We start from the raw sequence: 8,764 nt of genomic DNA, 5'->3' as shown, positions 1-8,764 counted from the left end.
AAATCTGAGGAGATATTCTTGAATAACTTTTTTTGTGAAGGTCGGAGAGACTTGCAAGTAGGCTCTACCCCCACTAAATGGGGTAGCGCGCATCGATCGGTACCATCCTTGAGCTTCTCCGACTTTCGGAAGGGTTAGGGTTAGGGTTAGGGATGAAAGCACATAGGAGAAAGAGATATTCTTGAATAACTTTTTTTGTGAAGGTCGGAGAGACTTGCAAGTAGGCTCTACCCCCACTAAATGGGGTAGCGCGCATCGATCGGTACCATCCTTGAGCTTCTCCGACTTTCGGAAGGGTTAGGGTTAGGGTTAGGGATGAAAGCACATAGGAGAAAGAGATATTCTTGAATAACTTTTTTTGTGAAGGTCGGAGAGACTTGGAAAGTGGTTGCATCTGGACTAATTTGGGTCCTGCGGATCGATTGGTACCATCCCCGAGCTTGTACGACCTTCGGAAGAGGTCGACCGACGAAATTCCCCCAAATCTGAGGAGATATTCTTGAATAACTTTTTTTGTGAAGGTCGGAGAGACTTGCAAGTAGGCTCTACCCCCACTAAATGGGGTTGCGCGCATCGATCGGTACCATCCTTGAGCTTCTCCGACTTTCGGAAGGGTTAGGGTTAGGGTTAGGGATGAAAGCACATAGGAGAAAGAGATATTCTTGAATAACTTTTTTTGTGAAGGTCGGAGAGACTTGCAAGTAGGCTCTACCCCCACTAAATGGGGTAGCGCGCATCGATCGGTACCATCCTTGAGCTTCTCCGACTTTCGGAAGGGTTAGGGTTAGGGTTAGGGATGAAAGCACATAGGAGAAAGAGATATTCTTGAATAACTTTTTTTGTGAAGGTCGGAGAGACTTGGAAAGTGGTTGCATCTGGACTAATTTGGGTCCTGCAGATCGATTGGTACCATCCCCGAGCTTGTACGACCTTCGGAAGAGGTCGACCGACGAAATTCCCCCAAATCTGAGGAGATATTCTTGAATAACTTTTTTTGTGAAGGTCGGAGAGACTTGCAAGTAGGCTCTACCCCCACTAAATGGGGTAGCGCGCATCGATCGGTACCATCCTTGAGCTTCTCCGACTTTCGGAAGGGTTAGGGTTAGGGTTAGGGATGAAAGCACATAGGAGAAAGAGATATTCTTGAATAACTTTTTTTGTGAAGGTCGGAGAGACTTGCAAGTAGGCTCTACCCCCACTAAATGGGGTAGCGCGCATCGATCGGTACCATCCTTGAGCTTCTCCGACTTTCGGAAGGGTTAGGGTTAGGGTTAGGGATGAAAGCACATAGGAGAAAGAGATATTCTTGAATAACTTTTTTTGTGAAGGTCGGAGAGACTTGGAAAGTGGTTGCATCTGGACTAATTTGGGTCCTGCGGATCGATTGGTACCATCCCCGAGCTTGTACGACCTTCGGAAGAGGTCGACCGACGAAATTCCCCCAAATCTGAGGAGATATTCTTGAATAACTTTTTTTGTGAAGGTCGGAGAGACTTGCAAGTAGGCTCTACCCCCACTAAATGGGGTTGCGCGCATCGATCGGTACCATCCTTGAGCTTCTCCGACTTTCGGAAGGGTTAGGGTTAGGGTTAGGGATGAAAGCACATAGGAGAAAGAGATATTCTTGAATAACTTTTTTTGTGAAGGTCGGAGAGACTTGCAAGTAGGCTCTACCCCCACTAAATGGGGTAGCGCGCATCGATCGGTACCATCCTTGAGCTTCTCCGACTTTCGGAAGGGTTAGGGTTAGGGTTAGGGATGAAAGCACATAGGAGAAAGAGATATTCTTGAATAACTTTTTTTGTGAAGGTCGGAGAGACTTGGAAAGTGGTTGCATCTGGACTAATTTGGGTCCTGCGGATCGATTGGTACCATCCCCGAGCTTGTACGACCTTCGGAAGAGGTCGACCGACGAAATTCCCCCAAATCTGAGGAGATATTCTTGAATAACTTTTTTTGTGAAGGTCGGAGAGACTTGCAAGTAGGCTCTACCCCCACTAAATGGGGTAGCGCGCATCGATCGGTACCATCCTTGAGCTTCTCCGACTTTCGGAAGGGTTAGGGTTAGGGTTAGGGATGAAAGCACATAGGAGAAAGAGATATTCTTGAATAACTTTTTTTGTGAAGGTCGGAGAGACTTGCAAGTAGGCTCTACCCCCACTAAATGGGGTAGCGCGCATCGATCGGTACCATCCTTGAGCTTCTCCGACTTTCGGAAGGGTTAGGGTTAGGGTTAGGGATGAAAGCACATAGGAGAAAGAGATATTCTTGAATAACTTTTTTTGTGAAGGTCGGAGAGACTTGGAAAGTGGTTGCATCTGGACTAATTTGGGTCCTGCGGATCGATTGGTACCATCCCCGAGCTTGTACGACCTTCGGAAGAGGTCGACCGACGAAATTCCCCCAAATCTGAGGAGATATTCTTGAATAACTTTTTTTGTGAAGGTCGGAGAGACTTGCAAGTAGGCTCTACCCCCACTAAATGGGGTTGCGCGCATCGATCGGTACCATCCTTGAGCTTCTCCGACTTTCGGAAGGGTTAGGGTTAGGGTTAGGGATGAAAGCACATAGGAGAAAGAGATATTCTTGAATAACTTTTTTTGTGAAGGTCGGAGAGACTTGCAAGTAGGCTCTACCCCCACTAAATGGGGTAGCGCGCATCGATCGGTACCATCCTTGAGCTTCTCCGACTTTCGGAAGGGTTAGGGTTAGGGTTAGGGATGAAAGCACATAGGAGAAAGAGATATTCTTGAATAACTTTTTTTGTGAAGGTCGGAGAGACTTGGAAAGTGGTTGCATCTGGACTAATTTGGGTCCTGCGGATCGATTGGTACCATCCCCGAGCTTGTACGACCTTCGGAAGAGGTCGACCGACGAAATTCCCCCAAATCTGAGGAGATATTCTTGAATAACTTTTTTTGTGAAGGTCGGAGAGACTTGCAAGTAGGCTCTACTCCCACTAAATGGGGTAGCGCGCATCGATCGGTACTATCCTTGAGCTTCTCCGACTTTCGGAAGGGTTAGGGTTAGGGTTAGGGATGAAAGCACATAGGAGAAAGAGATATTCTTGAATAACTTTTTTTGTGAAGGTCGGAGAGACTTGCAAGTAGGCTCTACCCCCACTAAATGGGGTAGCGCGCATCGATCGGTACCATCCTTGAGCTTCTCCGACTTTCGGAAGGGTTAGGGTTAGGGTTAGGGATGAAAGCACATAGGAGAAAGAGATATTCTTGAATAACTTTTTTTGTGAAGGTCGGAGAGACTTGGAAAGTGGTTGCATCTGGACTAATTTGGGTCCTGCGGATCGATTGGTACCATCCCCGAGCTTGTACGACCTTCGGAAGAGGTCGACCGACGAAATTCCCCCAAATCTGAGGAGATATTCTTGAATAACTTTTTTTGTGAAGGTCGGAGAGACTTGCAAGTAGGCTCTACCCCCACTAAATGGGGTTGCGCGCATCGATCGGTACCATCCTTGAGCTTCTCCGACTTTTGGAAGGGTTAGGGTTAGGGTTAGGGATGAAAGCACATAGGAGAAAGAGATATTCTTGAATAACTTTTTTTGTGAAGGTCGGAGAGACTTGCAAGTAGGCTCTACCCCCACTAAATGGGGTAGCGCGCATCGATCGGTACCATCCTTGAGCTTCTCCGACTTTCGGAAGGGTTAGGGTTAGGGTTAGGGATGAAAGCACATAGGAGAAAGAGATATTCTTGAATAACTTTTTTTGTGAAGGTCGGAGAGACTTGGAAAGTGGTTGCATCTGGACTAATTTGGGTCCTGCGGATCGATTGGTACCATCCCCGAGCTTGTACGACCTTCGGAAGAGGTCGACCGACGAAATTCCCCCAAATCTGAGGAGATATTCTTGAATAACTTTTTTTGTGAAGGTCGGAGAGACTTGCAAGTAGGCTCTACCCCCACTAAATGGGGTTGCGCGCATCGATCGGTACCATCCTTGAGCTTCTCCGACTTTCGGAAGGGTTAGGGTTAGGGTTAGGGATGAAAGCACATAGGAGAAAGAGATATTCTTGAATAACTTTTTTTGTGAAGGTCGGAGAGACTTGCAAGTAGGCTCTACCCCCACTAAATGGGGTAGCGCGCATCGATCGGTACCATCCTTGAGCTTCTCCGACTTTCGGAAGGGTTAGGGTTAGGGTTAGGGATGAAAGCACATAGGAGAAAGAGATATTCTTGAATAACTTTTTTTGTGAAGGTCGGAGAGACTTGCAAGTAGGCTCTACCCCCACTAAATGGGGTAGCGCGCATCGATCGGTACCATCCTTGAGCTTCTCCGACTTTCGGAAGGGTTAGGGTTAGGGTTAGGGATGAAAGCACATAGGAGAAAGAGATATTCTTGAATAACTTTTTTTGTGAAGGTCGGAGAGACTTGCAAGTAGGCTCTGCCCCCACTAAATGGGGTAGCGCGCATCGATCGGTACCATCCTTGAGCTTCTCCGACTTTCGGAAGGGTTAGGGTTAGGGTTAGGGATGAAAGCACATAGGAGAAAGAGATATTCTTGAATAACTTTTTTTGTGAAGGTCGGAGAGACTTGGAAAGTGGTTGCATCTGGACTAATTTGGGTCCTGCGGATCGATTAGTACCATCCCCGAGCTTGTACGACCTTCGGAAGAGGTCGACCGACGAAATTCCCCCAAATCTGAGGAGATATTCTTGAATAACTTTTTTTGTGAAGGTCTGAGAGACTTGCAAGTAGGCTCTACCCCCACTAAATGGGGTAGCGCGCATCGATCGGTACCATCCTTGAGCTTCTCCGACTTTCGGAAGGGTTAGGGTTAGGGATGAAAGCACATAGGAGAAAGAGATATTCTTGAATAACTTTTTTTGTGAAGGTCGGAGAGACTTGCAAGTAGGCTCTACCCCCACTAAATGGGGTAGCGCGCATCGATCGGTACCATCCTTGAGCTTCTCCGACTTTCGGAAGGGTTAGGGTTAGGGTTAGGGATGAAAGCACATAGGAGAAAGAGATATTCTTGAATAACTTTTTTTGTGAAGGTCGGAGAGACTTGGAAAGTGGTTGCATCTGGACTAATTTGGGTCCTGCGGATCGATTGGTACCATCCCCGAGCTTGTACGACCTTCGGAAGAGGTCGACCGACGAAATTCCCCCAAATCTGAGGAGATATTCTTGAATTACTTTTTTTGTGAAGGTCGGAGAGACTTGCAAGTAGGCTCTACCCCCACTAAATGGGGTTGCGCGCATCGATCGGTACCATCCTTGAGCTTCTCCGACTTTCGGAAGGGTTAGGGTTAGGGTTAGGGATGAAAGCACATAGGAGAAAGAGATATTCTTGAATAACTTTTTTTGTGAAGGTCGGAGAGACTTGCAAGTAGGCTCTACCCCCACTAAATGGGGTAGCGCGCATCGATCGGTACCATCCTTGAGCTTCTCCGACTTTCGGAAGGGTTAGGGTTAGGGTTAGGGATGAAAGCACATAGGAGAAAGAGATATTCTTGAATAACTTTTTTTGTGAAGGTCGGAGAGACTTGCAAGTAGGCTCTGCCCCCACTAAATGGGGTAGCGCGCATCGATCGGTACCATCCTTGAGCTTCTCCGACTTTCGGAAGGGTTAGGGTTAGGGTTAGGGATGAAAGCACATAGGAGAAAGAGATATTCTTGAATAACTTTTTTTGTGAAGGTCGGAGCGACTTGGAAAGTGGTTGCATCTGGACTAATTTGGGTCCTGCGGATCGATTGGTACCATCCCCGAGCTTGTACGACCTTCGGAAGAGGTCGACCGACGAAATTCCCCCAAATCTGAGGAGATATTCTTGAATTACTTTTTTTGTGAAGGTCGGAGAGACTTGCAAGTAGGCTCTACCCCCACTAAATGGGGTTGCGCGCATCGATCGGTACCATCCTTGAGCTTCTCCGACTTTCGGAAGGGTTAGGGTTAGGGTTAGGGATGAAAGCACATAGGAGAAAGAGATATTCTTGAATAACTTTTTTTGTGAAGGTCGGAGAGACTTGCAAGTAGGCTCTACCCCCACTAAATGGGGTTGCGCGCATCGATCGGTACCATCCTTGAGCTTCTCCGACTTTCGGAAGGGTTAGGGTTAGGGATGAAAGCACATAGGAGAAAGAGATATTCTTGAATAACTTTTTTTGTGAAGGTCGGAGAGACTTGCAAGTAGGCTCTACCCCCACTAAATGTGGTAGCGCGCATCGATCGGTACCATCCTTGAGCTTCTCCGACTTTCGGAAGGGTTAGGGTTAGGGTTAGGGATGAAAGCACATAGGAGAAAGAGATATTCTTGAATAACTTTTTTTGTGAAGGTCGGAGAGACTTGCAAGTAGGCTCTACCCCCACTAAATGGGGTAGCGCGCATCGATCGGTACCATCCTTGAGCTTCTCCGACTTTCGGAAGGGTTAGGGTTAGGGTTAGGGATGAAAGCACATAGGAGAAAGAGATATTCTTGAATAACTTTTTTTGTGAAGGTCGGAGAGACTTGCAAGTAGGCTCTACCCCCACTAAATGGGGTAGCGCGCATCGATCGGTACCATCCTTGAGCTTCTCCGACTTTCGGAAGGGTTAGGGTTAGGGTTAGGGATGAAAGCACATAGGAGAAAGAGATATTCTTGAATAACTTTTTTTGTGAAGGTCGGAGAGACTTGGAAAGTGGTTGCATCTGGACTAATTTGGGTCCTGCGGATCGATTGGTACCATCCCCGAGCTTGTACGACCTTCGGAAGAGGTCGACCGACGAAATTCCCCCAAATCTGAGGAGATATTCTTGAATAACTTTTTTTGTGAAGGTCGGAGAGACTTGCAAGTAGGCTCTACCCCCACTAAATGGGGTTGCGCGCATCGATCGGTACCATCCTTGAGCTTCTCCGACTTTCGGAAGGGTTAGGGTTAGGGTTAGGGATGAAAGCACATAGGAGAAAGAGATATTCTTGAATAACTTTTTTTGTGAAGGTCGGAGAGACTTGCAAGTAGGCTCTGCCCCCACTAAATGGGTTAGCGCGCATCGATCGGTACCATCCTTGAGCTTCTCCGACTTTCGGAAGGGTTAGGGTTAGGGTTAGGGATGAAAGCACATAGGAGAAAGAGATATTCTTGAATAACTTTTTTTGTGAAGGTCGGAGAGACTTGGAAAGTGGTTGCATCTGGACTAATTTGGGTCCTGCGGATCGATTGGTACCATCCCCGAGCTTGTACGACCTTCGGAAGAGGTCGACCGACGAAATTCCCCCAAATCTGAGGAGATATTCTTGAATAACTTTTTTTGTGAAGGTCTGAGAGACTTGCAAGTAGGCTCTACCCCCACTAAATGGGGTAGCGCGCATCGATCGGTACCATCCTTGAGCTTCTCCGACTTTCGGAAGGGTTAGGGTTAGGGATGAAAGCACATAGGAGAAAGAGATATTCTTGAATAACTTTTTTTGTGAAGGTCGGAGAGACTTGCAAGTAGGCTCTACCCCCACTAAATGGGGTAGCGCGCATCGATCGGTACCATCCTTGAGCTTCTCCGACTTTCGGAAGGGTTAGGGTTAGGGTTAGGGATGAAAGCACATAGGAGAAAGAGATATTCTTGAATAACTTTTTTTGTGAAGGTCGGAGAGACTTGGAAAGTGGTTGCATCTGGACTAATTTGGGTCCTGCGGATCGATTGGTACCATCCCCGAGCTTGTACGACCTTCGGAAGAGGTCGACCGACGAAATTCCCCCAAATCTGAGGAGATATTCTTGAATAACTTTTTTTGTGAAGGTCGGAGAGACTTGCAAGTAGGCTCTACTCCCACTAAATGGGGTAGCGCGCATCGATCGGTACTATCCTTGAGCTTCTCCGACTTTCGGAAGGGTTAGGGTTAGGGTTAGGGATGAAAGCACATAGGAGAAAGAGATATTCTTGAATAACTTTTTTTGTGAAGGTCGGAGAGACTTGCAAGTAGGCTCTACCCCCACTAAATGGGGTAGCGCGCATCGATCGGTACCATCCTTGAGCTTCTCCGACTTTCGGAAGGGTTAGGGTTAGGGTTAGGGATGAAAGCACATAGGAGAAAGAGATATTCTTGAATAACTTTTTTTGTGAAGGTCGGAGAGACTTGGAAAGTGGTTGCATCTGGACTAATTTGGGTCCTGCGGATCGATTGGTACCATCCCCGAGCTTGTACGACCTTCGGAAGAGGTCGACCGACGAAATTCCCCCAAATCTGAGGAGATATTCTTGAATAACTTTTTTTGTGAAGGTCGGAGAGACTTGCAAGTAGGCTCTACCCCCACTAAATGGGGTTGCGCGCATCGATCGGTACCATCCTTGAGCTTCTCCGACTTTTGGAAGGGTTAGGGTTAGGGTTAGGGATGAAAGCACATAGGAGAAAGAGATATTCTTGAATAACTTTTTTTGTGAAGGTCGGAGAGACTTGCAAGTAGGCTCTACCCCCACTAAATGGGGTAGCGCGCATCGATCGGTACCATCCTTGAGCTTCTCCGACTTTCGGAAGGGTTAGGGTTAGGGTTAGGGATGAAAGCACATAGGAGAAAGAGATATTCTTGAATAACTTTTTTTGTGAAGGTCGGAGAGACTTGGAAAGTGGTTGCATCTGGACTAATTTGGGTCCTGCGGATCGATTGGTACCATCCCCGAGCTTGTACGACCTTCGGAAGAGGTCGACCGACGAAATTCCCCCAAATCTGAGGAGATATTCTTGAATAACTTTTTTTGTGAAGGTCGGAGAGACTTGCAAGTAGGCTCTACCCCCACTAAATGGGGTTGCGCGCATCGATCGGTACCATCC

The sequence above is a fragment of the Limanda limanda genome, unplaced genomic scaffold, assembly GCF_963576545.1.
Source record: "Limanda limanda unplaced genomic scaffold, fLimLim1.1 SCAFFOLD_25, whole genome shotgun sequence".
Taxonomy (NCBI): Eukaryota; Metazoa; Chordata; class Actinopteri; order Pleuronectiformes; family Pleuronectidae; genus Limanda; species Limanda limanda.
The sequence above is the reverse complement of the archived record's forward strand: the minus strand, read 5'-3'. Positions refer to the sequence as shown.